This window comes from Sciurus vulgaris (genome assembly GCF_902686455.1).
Source record: "Sciurus vulgaris genome assembly, chromosome: 2".
In the NCBI taxonomy this organism is placed as follows: domain Eukaryota; kingdom Metazoa; phylum Chordata; class Mammalia; order Rodentia; family Sciuridae; genus Sciurus; species Sciurus vulgaris.
In genome coordinates, this window is record NC_136462.1 from 134,169,124 (window position 1) to 134,189,244 (window position 20,121).

Sequence of the window (20,121 nt, forward strand, 5' to 3'; positions counted from 1 at the left end):
TGAAAACTTCATGGGATGCTGCCATAGGGCTATTAATGTTAAAATTCAAAAGACTGACAATGCTAAGGACTGGAGAGAACTAGAGAAGCTAGAATTCTATGCTGCTGACAAGAACACAGAGTGCTTCCACCACTGTGGGAGAAAGTTTGCCAGTTTCTTGCAGAGCTAAACATACATGTATGTGACCTGTTGTTTCTACTTCTAGATATTTACCCAAGACGATGAAAACATAGGTATATACGAAGACCTGTATGTGAATATTGATGGCAGCTTTATTCATAATTGTCCCCCCAAATAGAAAACAGTTGAAGAGGAGACCAGATAAATAAGCAATGGTACATCCATAGAATAGAATATTACCCTGCAATAAATAGGAATAAATAGCATGGACAAATCTCAAAAAGGTTAGGCTAAGTGGAAGAACCCAGGTACAAAAGGACACCCACTCTCTGATTCTCATTTATATGACATTCTAGATAAGGCAAAACTATACAGACAGACAATCCATCAGTGATAGCCAGGAATTAGGGTGGGAGAGGGGCTTTGGTTGAAAAAGAACAGGAAAATTTTTGAGGTAATGTAAATGTTCTATATATGGTTTATGTTAGTGGTTATATGATTATAAATATTTGGCAAAACTCATTAAACAGAAGTTTCTTTTTTTTCTTGCAGTATCAGGGCTTCATACATGTTAAGCAAATGCTCTATCATTGCTACACCCCAGGTCCACAAACTCATTCAATGGGACACCTCAAAAGGTGAATTTTATTTAATACAAATGTTATCTCAATCTTTAAAAAAAAAACTTCCTAATTTTATTCATCCAAGGTGAATTTCTGCTGGGACCTTGACTGACAACTTCCTTCATGCTTTGTGCCTGATAGAGAATCTGCAGGAGTCCCCTCATCCCAACAGACCACACCTGGGAAAGGGCACCTTCAAGGTGACTCCAGCCTCCCACCTTCTGTGCTTGTATTGCCCCACCAAACCCAGTGACCAGAGCATGGGCCATCACACCTCTGTCCTCTGCCTTGACCCTGCAACCCTGGTTGCTCCAGCCAGTCTCCCATCCTCAGAGGTTTCTAGGAGACAAGCAGGCATTATGCCCTCTGATCCTTTCCAACAGTCACCATATACCTCCTAAGAGACTCTTCATCAGGGTCCGTTCATCTCAAGTCACAGGGAAGGCAAAACTGTAAACAGGAAACACCATCCCATCTCCCCTTCAGAAGCCACCTCTCTTGGCACCACCTCATCTGGTTCACCTTAGCACTTCTTGCAAGGTGAAGACCCACTGCTCCTCTCACATCCCCCCTGGACCCCTTTCTTCTCAATTTCTCGTGCATCCTTTACAGTTGGTGGACAGGTACCCTGGGTTAAGGGTTGCAAAACCATTTTAAACTTCTTAGCATCTGAGAGTGGATTTCTGGTAGCAAACTGCTTGGTACTGTTTTGAAAATGTGGAGGTATTCTGTTCCCATTGTCCTCAAGATTTGGGGCCTCAGTCAGAATTCAAACACTTCAGGACACATGTCAACGATGATTGACAGTTGTGTGCCCTCCTTTATCTCGCTTGTTGGTGAGTCCACAGAAACCCCTGTAACACAGCCCTCAATTGTTATGCGGTTTCCAAAAACAGGTTGGTTAATTGAATTAGACCAGACACCTTTTTCTGGAGTGTTGCAGTGAAAAATAACAACCATGGTGCCCCTGAAGCAAATCCTGATCATTTCCTGCCAGTTTTCAGGGGGGTCTCTGTGAGGATTAAAGAATGTGCGTTTGCAACATCCCTGGCGCACCCATGAGAGAAGACCCAAAATGCAAGCCAAAAATACTCCCCTAACAATATTTGTCTTTGGTGTTGTAAGAATACAATCCTGGAAAAGTCGGCTTTTTCATGCCATTGCAATGTTCAGGGAAAAGTGGTATTTTTTTAAAAGTTGAAGACATCTGACCAACATTCCTCCAAGAAAGGTAGCTGGGCAGAGAGTATCTACCAAAAGTCGACTTCATTGCTTAAAATCCAATAGGACTATCGGATAGGCCATCTTGCCGGACTAATGCTTACCCTGGTGTAGTTTCAAGAAATGACTCAAAGACTTTGGCTGAGCCAGAAAGAAGGCTAAGGACAATTTGGTCCCTCACAGGGACAACCACTCAAAGCCCAAATGCTAGAGGTTTGAATTAAAGACATGCATCTCAAACTGTAGCAAAGATTCTCCCATAAAGACACACTGGCAGGGGCACTTACCTGTCTGGAGAACATGAGAGGCCTCAAAGTGAGTGATTCACCCTTAAAGTGACCATGGATTTCCACCAGAAGGCTGCTAAGGTCACACATCGTCATCCAACTACTTCTGTGTACCAGACAGAGTCGAGCTGGAAGTTTCTGTCTTGTTCTTTCCCAGCATGATCATTTTCCAGGTGTACGAAGCATCCTCTAACACTTTTAATGGCAGCTGGTGAACAGATCACTTCAAAAACACTCCCATTTAAGTGTTAACAGTGAGCTCTTGATGTAAAATCCAACATCCTCGCCAGCCACTCTCATCTCCCTCCTCTCTGGCTTTTGGACAGTTGGCATATGGGCCAGTGTGTCCTCACACTTCCAGCCGTTTCCTCTCAGTTAAGACCTGTACTTGTCAGTCAACACATTTTCTAGGTAACTAGTTTTTGACAAACTCTTGGATCATAAGCAGTTAGTACATAAAACCAAATTTCTCTTTCAAGTGTAAACACCTCCCAGCTTGAAGAAGAATTCCAAATGGTACATAAATTCAAATATTTAAACCTATAAAGTTGTTAGTCCTATTCAGTTTCTGTTCCTGAGGGTGTGAAAACTCAAGGAAGTTAGGCCCCCGGGAGAAGAACTAACATGTTTCTTCTGTGTTGCTGATGGGATCCTTCTACTCGGTCCACTGCTTGGATGCCACAGGTGCTGATTTTGTTTTGTTTTTTAAATACAGATCTGATCACACACACTCTCTTCCCCCATAACTCCAGGGCGAGTTCACGTATCTTTGCAGGGTATCTCACAAGCAGCCACTCAACCACCAAATGACCTAAATGCTGCTTCACGCCTTCCTCCTGCCCCCAGCTCCATCACCTCCTGCTGCCTCACTCATACAGTTCTGCCCTCCTTTTCATGGCTAAAGCATCTAGTACCTTCTGCTATACACCTGCCTGTCAGCGGAGCATCCCTGTTCTTTGAGTTGGTTTGTACGCCATTCCGTCAGATGTTTGATACTTTCCTCAAGTACCACCTAATTTTTCACCAGGGTCCCCGTTTCCTGGTCCCAATTCCATCATTCATCCCATCATCTGTGGGACCTGTTCTCCCCTCCTCCCTGCGTGGTCCCAGAAGTGAAATGCAGCCTCCTTCATGGCATTTTCCCTCACTCATGGGAGATCCCTGCTTTCTAACAGTCTTTACTGAATCTACAGGTAGAGGAAGACTTTATGCTGGGGAAACTTGGTTATTGGAAACAACAGAACTCCGCCCCCCCCCCCCCAAGGTCCTGGAAGCTGTGGCCTAGAACCTCCCTTTGCAGAGGGAGGTTGCCCCCACATCTGCCCCCATATCTTGTGCTTCTGTTTATGGCCTTCACCGTCCTCAAGTCTTCTCTCTTCTCTCCAAACTTCTCACACCCTCACGTCCCCTCCTTTCCTTGGGCTGAAAGATTTCATACTCCTCCACCCCACTCTGCACTGGGTCAACTCTTCTGCATCTAAATACTTAACAATAAATGCTCTGCTAAAGTTAGGGTGCCTCCTGGAGGCTTTTGGTGGTATAGCAGGAACTACAAGGAGCCCCTCCTTCCACCCTACCTTCCTCTCCTTTCCATCTTTGGAACACAGGTGGAGATTTAATGACTTCCTGAGAGGAAGGATGCCATTCCTTGTCAAAGGTGGACATGGACAGGCTCACATTATATGTGTGCACGCACATGAGTGTGTGTGTGTGCGTGTGTGTGTGTGTATTTAAATTAATGTTTAACTGATACATAAAAACAAAAATGGTACATATTAATAGGGTACCATGTAATGTTTCAATACATGTATACATTATGTAATATTTAGATAAAATTCAATTTACTCCCCCACTCCCCATCTCCTGCTACATCTCCGAAATCTCCACATTCTTTGAAATTGTGTCTACAGCTCTTCCTCTTCCACCAGACTGTAATATGGGGATACTGCACAGTCCTGGAGACACCAGAGGCCTCCCTCAGTCAAGAAAAACGGGTGAAGTGCAATCAGGAGAAGCTTCTTGGAAGAGGAGGCAAGATGTGAGTTATGGCTTGAAGAGTTTAGATTGGCAGCAAGGAGGAAAGAGGTTAAAGAGTTTCACAAGATGCTAAGGACATGGAACTATTTCCTTTTGAGTCAGGGAGGGTAAACCACAGGCTCGGATTCTCTGAATTAGGTGCCTGAATTAGAAACTTGTCTCTTCCCTCCTAAGAAGGACTGCCAGCTAAAATACAGGATGCCTGGTTAAATTTGAATGTCGGATAAACAACAAATAATTTTTTGTGTAAGTATGGGACCGTGCATTTTTGGAAACATACACTAAAAAATTATGTGTTGTTTATCCACAATGCAATCCAAGTCAAATTTAACTGGGTATCTTGGTTTCTTCCTCCTGAACCTGGTAACCCTGCTTCAGAGATGCCTGTGTCACTTCATTTTAGTTCCATTAAGGAAGAAAAACTCCACCTGCCCCAGAGGCATCAGAAGGCCATAGGAGTTGACCCTTTTATATTTCCTTTATCACCCAGTCAGATGGTCACCCACATCCAAGGGCACAAGAGTTATTTCCAGAGACTCTGTTCCAGTTTCTGTTGTGCCATGGTCAGGGTAATGTCCTTAACTTCCATGCCCGGAGAAGAGAGTCTGCTGAGAAAAGTCCACTGAAGCTGAATATCACTTTTCCCTCTGAACAAGACGGAGTGATTCCCTCAGGGCTGATTCAAATATACTTTTTAAAAAGTATATTTTTCATGAAAAAAAAAAAAAAGTTTTAAGAGGACCCAAGTGCACAGCAAGCAGCTTTCACAAATACTCTTTGGGACCTGCAAGTCACAGACAGCCACATCGCATTCCCTGAAAAATGTACTAACTTTGGCAAAATGGCAGTTCAAGCCTCAGTGACCAGGCCACCCCACCTGGCCCAGCCCCACAGTGTTTCACCTGAGGATTTACTGGCACTTCAAGACTGAGGACTAAAAACCGAGTTGGCCAGCTCAGCATTTGTAAATAGCAACTCCCCCAAACATTCTGAGGCTATGTTAAGGTTTCATTGCTGTCTTTAGGTAAATAAATAAGGCAAGAAGGCTCACAGCTTTTGCTGACTCGTGTTTTCTGGGAGGTTAGCACTGACTTCTAAATGACTGCCTTCAACCTCAGTTCTCTCATCTGCCCAGTAAGGACAAGAACGGTATCTGCCTCATGGATTTGGGATTGGGTTAAGTAAGATAATCCCTGTGAAGTGCTTAGCTCAGTGCTGACCATAACCACTACTCAGTCAACACTGGGCATTAGCATGGTGTTGAGTGGAACAATGACCCCACCAAGGATGGCTCCCTTTATCCCCAGAGCCTGTGCATTGTCCTATCACAGGACAAAAGGGCTGCGCAGGTCTGATTACAGTGTAGGAGCCTGAGATAGGGAGATTGTCCTGGACTTTTCAGGGGATCCCAAGGTAATCATATGAGTCCTTTTCTAGTCATGTTTGGAGGAAGATGTGACTGTGGAACAGAGCCACTGAAGCTTTGAAGATGGCGGGAGAGGCCACAGACCAAGGAATATGAACAGTCTCTGGAAGCAGGAAGAGACAAGGAAACAGACTCTTCCTGGGACTGTCAGAAAGGAGCGCAGCCAGCTAAGACCTTGATTTGAATCCAGTAAGACCCACACCAGACCTTTGGCCTGTAACTGTTAATAAATTTATGCTTGTTTTGAGCCACTATTTGTGGTTCATCATAGAAAACCTAACTCGATCAAAATTATCATTAAAAAGATTGCATTCTTTGAGATGAATACCATATAGTAAATGTTGTTTGGGTCCTACAAAGAATATGGGCACTCAATATCTGTAAGAAGCAAACTTTATAACATAGTTGGTTAGGGCTGCAATCATGTCAAAAAATAGCAGAACGATCAGAATGTTCATGACAAGAGAATTTTTAGAACTATTACAATAGATAGCAGAATAATTGTCAATGGAGAAAGAATTTTCAGAATATTTTTCAATTTATATGTCCAATAATAGGGTACTTGTTCAACTGTAATAATTCAGAATATAGAATACCATGAGGTCAAAAGTATCAACAAATATTTAATAACGTAAAATTTTCATGACATTAAGTGAAAGAAGCAAAATTCACAACAATCTGTAGAGAATAAGTTTGTTTTTCTAAAACAGGCGAAGTATAGGTATCATATGTGAAAAATCTTTGGAAGGATAATAGAAAGAGTATTAAAAGGGATGAATTCTTTAGCTTGTTTTTTCTCACATTTAAAATGTTTTCTACCATGATCTTGCAATACTTTAGATTTTGAGGAAATTTCTCTCAAAGGCACTACGAAATGGGCAATCTGGGGAGGGCAGACCTGGGGTCCTGCCAAGAAGGTCAGCTTTGGGGCCATAGAGGCATGAAGGAGGAAATGAGCACTTTCCCCTCCTGGTCAGTTTCCTGGGTCAAAAAAAAAGGAAAGGATGCAGAGTCCCTGTGACAATGACTTTTCTAAACTATGGGCAGAACCCTAGGAGAAAGGCCATCTTGTCACCCCTCTGGAGGCCAAAATGCCATGGCAGGGGTGCTAGATTGCAGGAAGCACATTACTAAGGCTTGGGGACACTCTTTGACTCCCAGTTTTGCAAGCCATCCTCTGAAGGGCTTAGTTTAAAGACAGTGCCAATCCATTAATCCTCCACATCCACCACTGTTTGTCCAAACTACAGCTCAGATCTCCACTGAGGTGCCCAGACGCTCCCCACACTCTCTGCAGTTTCAAAGCTTAAGATTCCTGCAGAAGCAGCCCCACCTGCTAATCCTTACCAAGCCACTCCAGAGCAAGCCTTCAGGAGCAGGAGAGACATTGAGGACAGAGCAACCACACCAGGCACTGAATCTGGTCTTCTTAGGCTGTCCTTCTGAGAGATAAGGGGCTCACCTTCCTTCTTTCCTGGTTCCAGAGGGTCCATGCCACAGCTATAGGATTTTAGAGTTACTCCTATCAGCAGAATTCAGTGGCACAAAATCAAATCTCCCTTTATTCTAAAGATGCACGCATTTTCCTTCTCTCTTTGCCTTCAGCAAGTACCACGAATACTGGTAAAAAGTACAAGTTGCTCTAGACACCTCCCCCAACTCCCAAAGTCAAATGACAGTCTAAGGGGGTCAGGGGAGCATGCACAAGGTCCCCTGTGGGGTTGGTCTGTGTGGCCACCCAACATGCCTTTTGGTTATTGGTGCACCACAGCCTGCCTGACCCAGCAGGCACACCTTAGTGGCAATACTGCCTGGGGCTGAGCTCAGCCACAGGAGCTGCTGTGGTTGAGATGTGGTTTGTCCCTGCCAAAACTCATGTTGAAATTTGGCTGTCAATGTAGTAGTATTGGAAGGTGAGGCCTTTAAGAGGTGATTAAGTTGTTAAGAGGGATTCATGTCTCTTGTAAGACTGGATCAGTTCTTGCAAAAATGGATCAGGTCCCCAAGAATGAGTTGTTCTAAAGAGAGGTTCACCTTCCTTGGTTTTCTCCTGCTTCCTCTCTGCTACAAGCATCCACTTCTGCTTTCCACCATGAGACCCTTACCAGAAACCTAGCAGATGCTGGTGCCATCTCTTGGACTTTCAGAACTATAAGCTATAACAGACCTCTTTTCTTTATAAATCACCCAATCTCAACAACAGAAAATAGATTAAGACAGGGGTCTTGCCTTATGCCACAGACTCACCCTGGGAAGCCATACTACCTCACAGGCACCACTTGTACAAACTGCAGACTCCTAAGAACCTCTTTGGTCCTAGGCCTGGAGCTCCGATAACATCCTGGGGTTCAGACACTCCCAGTTCCAAAAAGTCAACTGTGCTGGCCATAAGAAAAGTCACCAAAGCCTGCCCAGAGCTTATTCCCTGCATTTTAGCTGGGAGGACATCCCCTGACTGCCTCTCAAAGATCTCCTGCACTACTTCTATGGCCAGAGTACTTATGTCCACCCCTGTTATCTGCTCATGACCTCCCGAAATCCAGAAGGGCCTACCTGCCTCAGGGCTGGGAGCCTATCTTACATTTTTGTAATGATCTTGCCACATCTGGGTACCAACATTATCCTTGCCTCATGGTTACGTGGGCAGTGTTTCCTTGCTTTCTATTCTCTGGAAGATTTTCTCTAAATTGTCTGTGATTTCAACCTTACAAATTTGGAAGAATGCCCTGAAATCATCTGGGTCTGGAGTTTCCGTTATGGGAAGGTTTCCCAATTATACATTAAGTAGATATAAAATTATTGAAATTTTCTGTTTCTTCTGATGTGAATTTTGGGAAAAGTTGCCTTGGAAGGGATTTGTCAATATCAGCTACATTTTCAAATTGATCGGCATACGTGTGTGTACAAAATCCTCTTGCTTTCTTTACACTTGTCTGTAAGACTTTCAGCACTGCCCATTGGTCCTCTGTGGCTTCTTTCTTCATCTCTTGCTCAAAATGTGAAGATCTGTCCAGAAATCTCCTTCATCAGTGAAGTGCTCATTACCCAGCTGAAGAGGGTTCTGCAGGCAGTTGGCCCCCTATGAGGAGTGCCTTGCCTGAAGACAGCTTCCTCTCCTAAGGCATGCACCCTCTCTAGGGAGGCCACAGGCATGACTGGTGAATGGGATACGAAGGTCTGCCCTGGCCCCAACTTGGAGTGAGTCTCAGGAGTCCTTTCAGCTTCCAACCTCTGTGGATAATGGGCTGAGGTATCTTTCGAGACTGAATTACAGCTCAACTTCTCCCTCTTCCCTTCCCTATAGGTTGAGCTCAAGAGCACTCTGTAATCAACTTTCAGAATTCAAATCTTCATCTCTGTCGCGATTGGCAGAGAGGCAAGTGACTAGAATTTGGTTCCAAACAAGTTGGCTTTATTGATACACTCAGGACAACACAATCTGTATCTTAACCTTAATATTCCCAAATATCACACTTCAATAAAATTATATATGGCAAATAAACACACCTCAATCAAATAGTCCAAAGTCCTCTCTGTCTTGTCGGTTCCGACGACCTCGAATGCGACGTATCTTAGTCGGAGAAGACGACGGCTGGTCTCGGAAGTTCCTCCCGCCAGTGATCCGCGGATCCAGGACAGGCAGGCTCCGCTGGTCGTGAAGCCGTCAGAGCAGCGAAGTCTCGACAGTCTCGGCGGGTGGATGATTGGTGGGACTCACGAACCTGGCTGACGTGGGTTCGTCAGGAGATCTGGACTGAGCCCCCAGGAGCTGTCTGAGAAGGGAGTTTATATACCCTTTTTCTTGGCTTGTTTCCAGTTCTGGTCCAGATGGTGTCTTATCTCCCTGGTGCAGTGCTCTCATGACATTTTGGCTTGCTGTCCACTAAGGGCTTGCCATTTCTTTGTCAGACATCCAAGTTTGCTCCTTTCAATCTCAGAATCTGCTTTCCAGTTTTGTTACTACCAATTTCATTATTCATTTCAAAACACGGCTTTAGCTTTATTGATCACCTCTATTTGCAAATTTGTTTTCTTTCTTTTTTTCTTTTTCTTTCTTTCTTTTTTTTTTTTTTTTTTTTTTTTTTTTTTTTTTGGTACTGGGGATTAAACTCAGGGGCACTGACCACATCCGCGGTCCTATTTTGTATTTTATTTAGAGACAGGGTCTCACTGAGTTGCTTAGCACCTCGCCATTGCTGAGCTGGCTTTGAACTCATGATCCTCCTGTCTCAGCAAATTTGTTTTCTATTTTGTTAATTTCTGTTATTCTATTTATTATCCCCCACGTATTCTTTTCCTTAGGTTTAACTATTTTTCTGACTCCTGGATGTTTAGCTCATTAATTTGAAAAATTAAATTATAGTAAAATACACATAACAATCTTTACCATTGAAACCTTTTTTAACTGTACAGTTCAGTAGCATTAAGCATGTTCACATTGTTTTCTGTGAAGCAGCTTTTTAGTTTGATGTCATCCCATTTATTGATTATTGATTTTATTTCTTGTGTGTTAGGAGCCTTATTAAGGAAGTCAGTTCTTGTGCCAATATGTTGGAGTATTAGGCCTATGTTTTCTTCTAGTATGTGCAGGGTTTCTGGTTTAATACCTACATCCTTGATCCACTTTGAGCTGAGTTTTGTGCAGGGTGAGAGATAGGAGTTAAATTTCATTCTACTCCATATGGATTTCTAGTTCTCCCAGCACCATTTGTTGAAGAGGCTATCTTTTCTCCAGTGTATGTTATTGGCACCTTTGTCTCATATGAGATAACTGTATTCTTGTGGGTTTGTCTCTGTGTCTACTCTTCTGTTCTATTGGTCTTCTTGACTATTTTGGTCCCAATTTCATGCTGTTTTTATTACTATAGCTCTATAGGATGATTTTATGCCTAGTATTGTGATATCTCCTGCTTCATTTCTTTTTTGTTTCTTTGTTTGTTTGTTTTTGTTTTGTTTTGTTTTGTTTTGTTTCCACTAAGGATTGCTTTGGCTATTCTGGGCTTCTGGTTTTTCCAGATGAATTTCATGATGGCTTTTTCTATTTCCATGAAAAACATCATTTTAATTTTGATGGGAATTGCATTAAATCTGTATAGCAATTTTGGTAATGTGGCCACTTTGACAATATTAATTCTGCCTAACAATCAGGAGCAGAAAGAGAAAGCCTACAGAATGGGAGATAATCTTTGCCACCTGCACCTCAGATAAAGCATTAATCTCCAGGATATATAAAGAACTCAAAAAACTTAACACCAAAAGAAAACCAAATAACCCAGTCAAAAAATGGGCAAAGGAACTGAAGACATATGAATGGTCAACAAAGATATGAAAAAATGTTCAGTATCTCTAGCAATTACAGAAATGCAAATTAAAACTACACTGAGATTCTAGCAGTCCAGTCAGAATGGCAATTATCAAGAATACAAGTAATAGTAATGTTGACAAGGATGTGGAGAAAAAAGTACACTCATACATTACTGGTGGGACTGCAAATTGGTGCAACCACTTTGGAAAGCAGTATGGAGATTCCTCAGAAAACTTGAAATGGAACCACCAATTGATCCAGTTATTCCACTCCTCCATATATACCCAAAGGAATTGAAATCAGCATTCTACAGTGACACAGTCACATCAATGTTTATAGCAGCTCAATTCACAATAACTATGGAACCAACCTAGGTGCCCTTCAATAGATGAAAGAATAAAGAAGATGTGGTTATACACACACACGCACACACACACACACACACACACACACACACACACACAATGTAGTATTACTCAGCCTTAAGAAGAATGACTTATGTCATTTGCCAGCAAATGCATGGATCTGAAGATTATCATGCTAAGTGAAGTAAGCCAATCCCATAAAACCAGTTTCTCTGATAGATGGAAGTTAACCCACAATAAGGAGGAAAGTGAAGGAAAGAATAGAAGTGCAGTAAATGTGACAATGGGGAAATGGAGGGGAAGGAGGGGGATAAGCAAAGGCAAGACATTGAAATGAAACTGGCATAGTTTCCCTATACATATAGGAAAACAACACAGTGAATCCCATCACCATGTACATCCATAAGAATGGGACTCTAACTAGAATAAGATACGTTCCATATTTGTATAATTTTATCAGAATGGATTCTACTGTCATATATAACTAGAAAGAACCAATTTAAAAAGTATGTTCAAGGGCTTTGGTTGTCGTTCAGCAGTAGAGCATTTGCCTACTACATGTGAGGTACTGGGTTCGATCCTCAGCAACACATACAAAAATAAATAAAATAAAGTTATTATGTCCATCTAGAACTGAACCATCCATCCACAGACTCTTTGTCTTTCCAATCTGAAACTCTGTACCCACTAAACACTAATGTCCCCTTCTCCCTGCCTGCCACACAGTATTTGTTCCAGCTCATTAATTTTTAGCCTTTTTAACTTCTTTACTACATTTATTTCTTTATAGTTTTAGTTGTGTCTCATGGAACTTTATGCCATATATTTTTATCATTTAATGCAAAATATTTTCTAATTTTTCTTGTGAGTTTCTCCATGGATTATTTAGAAGCATACCACTTACATTAAAAACATTGGTTTATTTCTAGTTATTGATTTCTGGTTTCATTATACTGTGGTGATAAAATGCCCTCTGCATGATTTTAGCCACTAGAAATGTGTTTGAGATTTGCACCATCTCCCAGAATATGGTCAAATTTAGCCAATGTTCCATGTGCAATTAAAAAGAATGTACATTCTGCAATTTGTTGGTAGAGAGTTATGCATATATCAATTAAGTCAAAATTAAGTCAATTTTGTTAAATGTGTTGTTCTAATTCTCTACATCCTTGCTGACTTTTTTGTCTACTTGTTTTTTCAGTTACTAAGAAAGGTCTGTTAACATCTCCCAGTATAATGGCAGATTGTTTTGTTTTTGTTTTTATTTTTTTGGTTCTGTCAATTTTTGCTTCACAATTTTGAGGCTAATTTAGAATTGCTATGTCTTCCTGGTGCATTGGTATTTCATCCTAATGGAATATAACAAAATGTTACTGAAATATTATTATAATTGTTTTATACAGTTTTGATTTAGAGGTGCCCACATGTTTATTCTTCATATTGCTCTGTATTCTTCCCCAAGTCTCTATGTCTCCATCTGGGATCATTTTATTCTGCCTTAGAACTCACACTAGTTTCATTAGTGCAGGTGCTCTGGTGAAGAGTCGTTTCAGTTTTCACTTGTCTGAAAATGTCTTTACATCACCTTTACTTTTGAAGAATATTCTTGTTGAATGTTTAGTTCTAGGTTGGCAGTAATTCACTTTCAGTACTTTGAACATATGGTTCCATTGTCCACTAGCTTTCATTATTTCTTTTGAAAGAATATGGTGTGTGTGGTTCCCCTCCCTGCTCCCAGCTCCCCTACCACCTGCTTTGGGATTTTCTTTTTGGTGTTCGGCAGTTTTACTGTGATGTGTCTGGTGTGGTTTTCATTTGCACTGCTCTTCTTAAACCTGTGACTTTCTGTCTTTCATCATTTGGAGGCAACTCTTAGGCATTGTCTCTTTGAATTTTACTTTTTGCCCTATTCTTTCTTTCCACTTCTTCTGGAAATCTAATTACATATTTTCCCTCAAATTCTTTTCTGTATTTAAATTTTTTTTCTTTTCATGATTCGGTCTGAATATGTTTTTCAAACCTACCTTTACAATTACTTATTTTCTTCAGCTGTGGTTAAATTTAATTGTTACCTTAATTTTAGTTATCATATTTTTAAGTTCTGAAAGCTCTATTTGTTTCCTCTAGGATGCTACTGAAAATGTTCATTTTGTCCTCTAATTTCTGGTACCTAATAATCTCAATTATTTTAAAGGTCTTTTAAAATTTTTTTAGTTGTACATGGACACAATACCTTTATTTAATTTCTTTACTTTCATGTGGTGCTGAGGGCCAAACCCAGTGCCTTGGACATGCTGGGCAAGTGCTCTACCACTGAGCCACAACTGCAGTTCTTTCAGTTCTTAAGAGTCTGGTAACACAGTATCAGAAACTCACATGGTTCTATTTATTTCTATTGTTCATTTTTTTTCCTTGCTCCAACCTTGTTATTTTTCATACATGGCTATTTTTTATTCAATATCGGACATTGTGTATGAAAATTGTAGAGAATATTTGGGTCTCAGGGTGGTATCTTTCTCCAGAGATTTGCTTTTGCTTCTGGCAGGCACCAAGGAAGGGGAAGATCACTTCATCAGGGACTGAGATATCTTGAAACTGAGCATGAGCATTAGTTTTGGTGTGTATCCAGGGTGACCTATTTCACAGCTGTCCTATTTCATATTGAACTCAGGGTTTTCTCAAAACATGGACCTTCCAGTACTAAAATCAGACAGTCTCTGATATACCTGGATGGTTGGCCACTCTGGACAGCTCTTTGGGGCTGCAAAATAAAAGCAAGGGGCTTCTACCTTGACTCCTCCTTTGCATATTCTCTTCCCCAACTATTGTCCCTATTTTTTGAGACTGTAATAGTTCTGCCTTCTTTTTTAACAAATATAAATAGCAAATTTATTCAAGTAACTCTTAGTAGGGACTCGAGTCTGTTTGCACCAGCGCACAAGAGTGGATGCATTCATGCCAGGGATCCTGTTAGCCAAAGCACATGATTGGCTCCCATACAGCGTGGGCAGAAGAGTCAGCCAGATGATGGATAGCTAAGCAGAGCAGTCAGGGGGAAGCCCATTGCTTCTCTCCATTCAGCTCACCAATGCTCAGTTTCTGTGCCTCAACACATAACTCACATCCTAGTTCTTGCATTCCCTTTTGACAAGATAGTCACCTCAATCTCAGCTAAATCTCATTTTATGCTCTTTTCACTTTACTAGTTCTGCCCTCTTTTTTAGCTTCTTACTCTACTCGTTATTCAGGTTCTCAACCTTTCAGCTACACTTGCAAACTAACAAATTCTTTGACAAAGGAAGAGGTACCAAATTTCAGGTTTGCCCTCCTGTTTCTCACTTCTTTCTAGGATCTTGATTTTTCAAATCTTTGCTGTCCTGTGGTTACTCCAATGCCTTCGAGTAGATGCTTTATATATTTTTATCCTGCTACTCTAGTAGTTCTTGATGGGAAAGTTTGTTGGTCTGAAACAAGCCAGTCCAACATTGTTGGAAGTATAAATTGATTTGCTTATTTTTAAAGCTTTTGAAAATAGTGCCAAAATGCCCTCCAGAAAGATGGCAGCAATCTTTGCTCTTAGTTGTGGACAGAAGATCCTGATTCCTCCACATCTTGCCAACACTGGATATCACCATCTATGCCAAAGATAACTTATCTTTGTATCTTTGCCATTTGCTAGATTTAGAATGGGTCGGAGCTTTAATTTTTATCTTCCTTTGACCCTAGTGAGGTGGGTCCTTATTTAATACCCTTTTTAGCTACTTGTATGTCCTCAACAGAGTGTTTTCTTTGCAAACCTCCACTCGGGTCATATGCATTAAACACCGTTCCAAAGATTGATGGGTGGAAATTGGAAAACAAGCTATTTTTTATATTTATTTTTTATTTGTTCTTTTTAGATATACATGACAGTAGAGTGTATTTTGACATATTATACGTACATGGAATATTACTTATCCTAATTAGGATCCCATCCTTGCGGTTGTGCATGATGTGGAGTTGCATTGGAGTTCACTTCATATATGAACATAGGAAAGTTACATCCAATTCATTCTATTGTCTTTCTTATTCCCATCCCCAGTCCCATCCCTTTCGTTCCCCCTTGTCTAATCCAATGAACTTCTATTCTCCCCCATCTCCTTTATTGTGTGTTAGCATTTGCATATCAGAGAGAACATTTGGCTTTTGGTTTTTTGGGATTGGCTTATTTCACTTAGCATGATAATCTCCAGCTCCATTCATTTACCAGCAAAAGTTATAATTTCATTTAAATTTATAAATTTATCTTTTTAAAAAAGATTTTTAGTTGTCAGTGGGCATTTATTTATTTATATGTGGTGCTAAGAATTAAACCCAGTACCTCACACATGCTAGGCAAGTGCTCTACCACTGAGACACAACCCCAGCCCCCCACTCTTCTTTATGGCTGAGTAATACTCAATTGTGTATATATACCCACATTTTCTTTAACCATTCATCTGTTGAAGGGCACCTAGGTTGGTTCCACACTTAGCAATTGTGACTTGAGATACTATAAACATTGATGTGGTTGCATCACTAAAGTATGCTGATTTTAATTCTTTTGGGTATATATGGAGGAGTGGAATAACTGGATCAATTGGTGGTTCCATTTCAAGTTTTCTGAGGAATCTCCATACTGCTTTCCATAACGATTGCACCAATTTGCAGTCCCACCAGCAATGTATGAGTGTGCCTTTTCCCCCACATCCTTGCCAACATTACTATTAATTGTATTCTTGATAATTGCCATTCTGACTGGAGTGAAATAGAATCTCAGTGTAGTTTTGATTTGCATTTCTGTTATTGCTAGAGATACTGAACATTTTTTCATACATTTATTGACCATTCATATTTCTTCTGTGAAGTGTCTGTTCAGTTCCTTTGCCCATTTTTTGATTGAGTTATTTGTTTTTTTGATGTTAAGTTTTTGAGTTCTTTATATATCCTGAAGATCAAACTTTATCTGAGGTGCAGGTGGCAAAGATTTTCTCACATCCTGTGGGCTCCCTCTTTACATTCTTGATTGGGAAAACAAGCTATTGATGAATGTGTGGACAGCAATCTCTCTGTTACTAGTTCACCCAGTGACCTAGTTTATTGGTGGGCACTCCTTATTAAGGACTCCAACATCAGTTCTCCTATTGATGGGAGCTACTTCATATTTAAGCCTGTAGTCAGGGACTGACCACAAAGGCAGGTCAATGACTTGATAATAAATGCAATGGTAAGGAACAAACCAAGGTTGATGCTCAAAATCCTGAGAACACACCAGGTGCAGAGCAGACAGGCAATCCTATTTCTGCCCTTTCCATTTCAGAGATCATCATCACAGTGGGCCAAGGAGAGTGATGCTTTTTGCAAGAAGGTTGTTTTGACCCTGATTGTATCCTGCACTAGGCAACCTTACTGAGGCCATTGTCTCAGAATCTCGGTCCTCTCACTCCATCTCAGGCAAAGGGCACGTTGGCAGGATCTTCTGCAGCAGGATGCATTTGTGTCTGGGCTTCTTTTAGGTGTTTGCTTTCTAAATAATTCCCTTGGCATGTGCCAAAGCAGCTGTACTTGGGCATTCAATTAGTAATTTTCAAAATAAGAGAGAAGGTCAAAGCATCCTTAATTGAGAAGGGGGAAAAAGAAACCTTTCTGTTCTCCTCAATCCCACAGCAATGCTCTTTGGGCTCCTTTGTGGTCATAAAGGCGGCATTTCTGGGGCCAGATTTGGGCATCCCACAATGGTAGGTTCAAAGAGGGATTTTCGTATTTAATTATCCCTCAGGTAGCCCCTATACCTTTATCCAGTAAATGTGTAATTGGGAGTTCCTGCTTGGAGACTGGAGTCTCTGTTGACAACAACTTAAAGACCAGCTTCCCACTGGTTCTAAATGGTCTTTTATAGCTGAGACTCCCAGATACAGGGCTTTTTTCAAAGGTTTTATACAGCAATTAATGGCTGCAAGCAAATACCCAAACCTCAGATGCTGACTGTGTGCCAAATTCTTCACTGCTAGGGGAGACTCTCACAGCAGTGTTTGTTCTCTTAAGTTGTTCGAAACAGGGAATATTTTACACCCATAAATAACTGCGCTTTTGGGGGGGCAGAGGGACAGGTGAGCCACAGCAAGACTATTTAAAAAAAAAAATAGGAACAGTAAACTTATTATGCCTCAAGAAATTTCCAAGGATGTCCCATATATTCCTTGCAGGAAATACCCTGTAATTTTCCTTACTTCCATGCCAATTTTCCTCACTTTTTATTTTAATGAATGAGGCTTGCAGCAATCCCATGTTAGCGCTCGTCTCTGTAAAATTTTTTCCATATTGTTATTTGGAGACTGGCTTTCTCTTCAGACTCCTTTCCACCTACGCATATGGCTGCCTGGAACGGGCTGTTTGGATGGTCTCAGTGGGCAGGGGGATCCGTGATGCTGGGGACAGTGGCTGTGGTGTGTGGAGCAGCCAGAGTCCCAGGAGCCACACAGTTTGAAGTCACATGAATGGGTCCAAGTTGAAAGTGCCCTAAAGGGCACCAGACCCACAGTGGCCTTGTTATGAAATGAGAGTCCCCCATTACCTGTATGTCACCCATTCTCCTTAGGAGCACCGGCAGGGTTGCAGGAGAGAGGTGACCTGGGTAGAAAATCAGTGAAACCCTACTGCTTAGTGCCAGCTAAGTATTAAATCCTTCTGGACTCAGGAACTGCTGTGGAAACTGCTCTCTAAAGTGAAGCCAACTGCTTCCATCAGTTCAGGGACATAAACGCAAACCGAGTCTTGGGAACACCATGGGCTTAGCTGTTGAGGGCCTCCAGGAGGAAAGTCCACCTGGGACCCCAGGCATATGCACGTAGGAAGCCTGCTTGTCCTGACCTTGAGACCGTTCTCATTTTTGAATGAGAATGCTGTAACCCTGGGTTCCAGGCAGCGTGAAGTCCTGGTTTGGAGCCAGGACTGTGAAACCAGCCTCACCCTTCTCATCTGCTGAGTTCCTTCCCTCCTCACCTGTGAAAGGACGGCAAGAGCAGTGACCTCACCATGAGGAGGAAACCAATGTCAGGAAAAAGCTCTGCACGCCATACGTTCTGCATAAACATTAGCCGTTGCCAGTCTGGTACTTCCTAAGGTAAGAATAAGGAACAAAACACTTGGTTTCATGAATGCCTCCAAAGCAGGAAAACAAGGAAAGTAGAAGAAGAAAGGATGAGAGTTCCGGACTGACAGAGGAGGACCCAGGAGAGAATGGCCAGTCCTTCCTGCCAGGCAAGTTCCCAGGAATGCTCTCCTCAGGCCCACCCCTCCTGGACACCTGCCCTTCCCATTTCACCTAACCTGTTCCCCCCACTCAGCTCGGGTGAGTCTATCCTCCAAACCCTTCCATCCTGTGGGCAGAGTCCTTCTAGAATTCACTTTGGATGATCTTATAAATATTTGGCCCCTCAGCTCTGGCTTCTGGCTCAGGTGAGGCTTCCTATGCAGGGTGAGGACCCTGGTCCCACAGCTGTATGTGAGGTTGCATCATGAGGCCTGGGCTGGAGGAAGAGCTGACTCATGGGAAGTTCAGAACTGTTCCCTCTGAATGGCCCCCATGCTTGAATGCACCCCAGATGTAGATATTTGGACAGGCACTGACTGGGGAGGAGGCCACACTTAGAGGAATGACTGCCTCCTCAGAAGCACAATGGGCAGTGCTTGGCAAGGTCAGGTGGTGACTGAAGTCTCCTCTCCCCCTGCAGACCCCGACCCCCTGTACCTCACCCCCTCTGATGACTGGCTCCCCGCACCAGGATGCTGGGTTTAGGAGCTGGGAAGGGTAGAGGAAGAGGGGAAAGAAGAGTGCTTTAGTGGGGATCAGAGGAGGCCCTTTGCGCACAGGCAGGGGAAGGGGCAGAACGAGCCTGGGCTGATGAGGCAGCAAGCATGGTTGGACCAGGGGCTGATATCCGCAGCACTAAGTTCTCCCTTCTAGCCTGGGGGTGTGGGTTGCGAGGGGTCCCCATTTGACCATGGTGGGCTCACTTGGTTCTGAACAGATCATAGTCCATGTGTGTGCAGCAGAAGTACAGGAGCCCAGAGAGACAGGAAGGGTGCCAGGAGGAGAACCAGGTTGTAAAGGGGGCCTGAGGGTGTGCAGGGTGCAGTGGTGCAGGGGTAGAGGTCCAGATCAGCCAGAAAATGACAGTGACCTCAGTAGACCCCAAACTGGTCCCAGCAAGTGCCATTTCCACCCCCCACCTGGAGTAACCACTCCTTTCTCTTTCCTGCCCATCCAAACCCTACCCAGGGTCTCTGTGCGGTCCCCTGCCACCTTGACCAGAGCCTGAGAACCCCAGCCAGCGACCTCTCAGGACACCATGGTTCTGCTGTCTAAATGATCTGTGCAGCATGCCACACCCTTTAGGACATTTGTGGCTGTGTTTTGTTCATCTCTGCCTCACCAGCACTTGTCCCAGAGCTGGGTCACCCACTCCTACAGCAAGGACAGTGCAAGTCCTGCCAGGCAGCAGACACCAAGCAGGGACTAGAAGCAGCAGCCTCGCCAGCAGATTCCCATTCTCACCAAGCTGACATCCTAGAGGGGTGACGGACAATGGATAGCCAAATAGGCAGACCAGATAATTTCAGAGTGTGGGCCACAAGAACAATAAGCAAAACAACAGAGAGGTAGCAAGGTGGCTTTGGCCTGAGTGGTCAGGCAGGGCTTCTCTGAGAAGGTCACCCT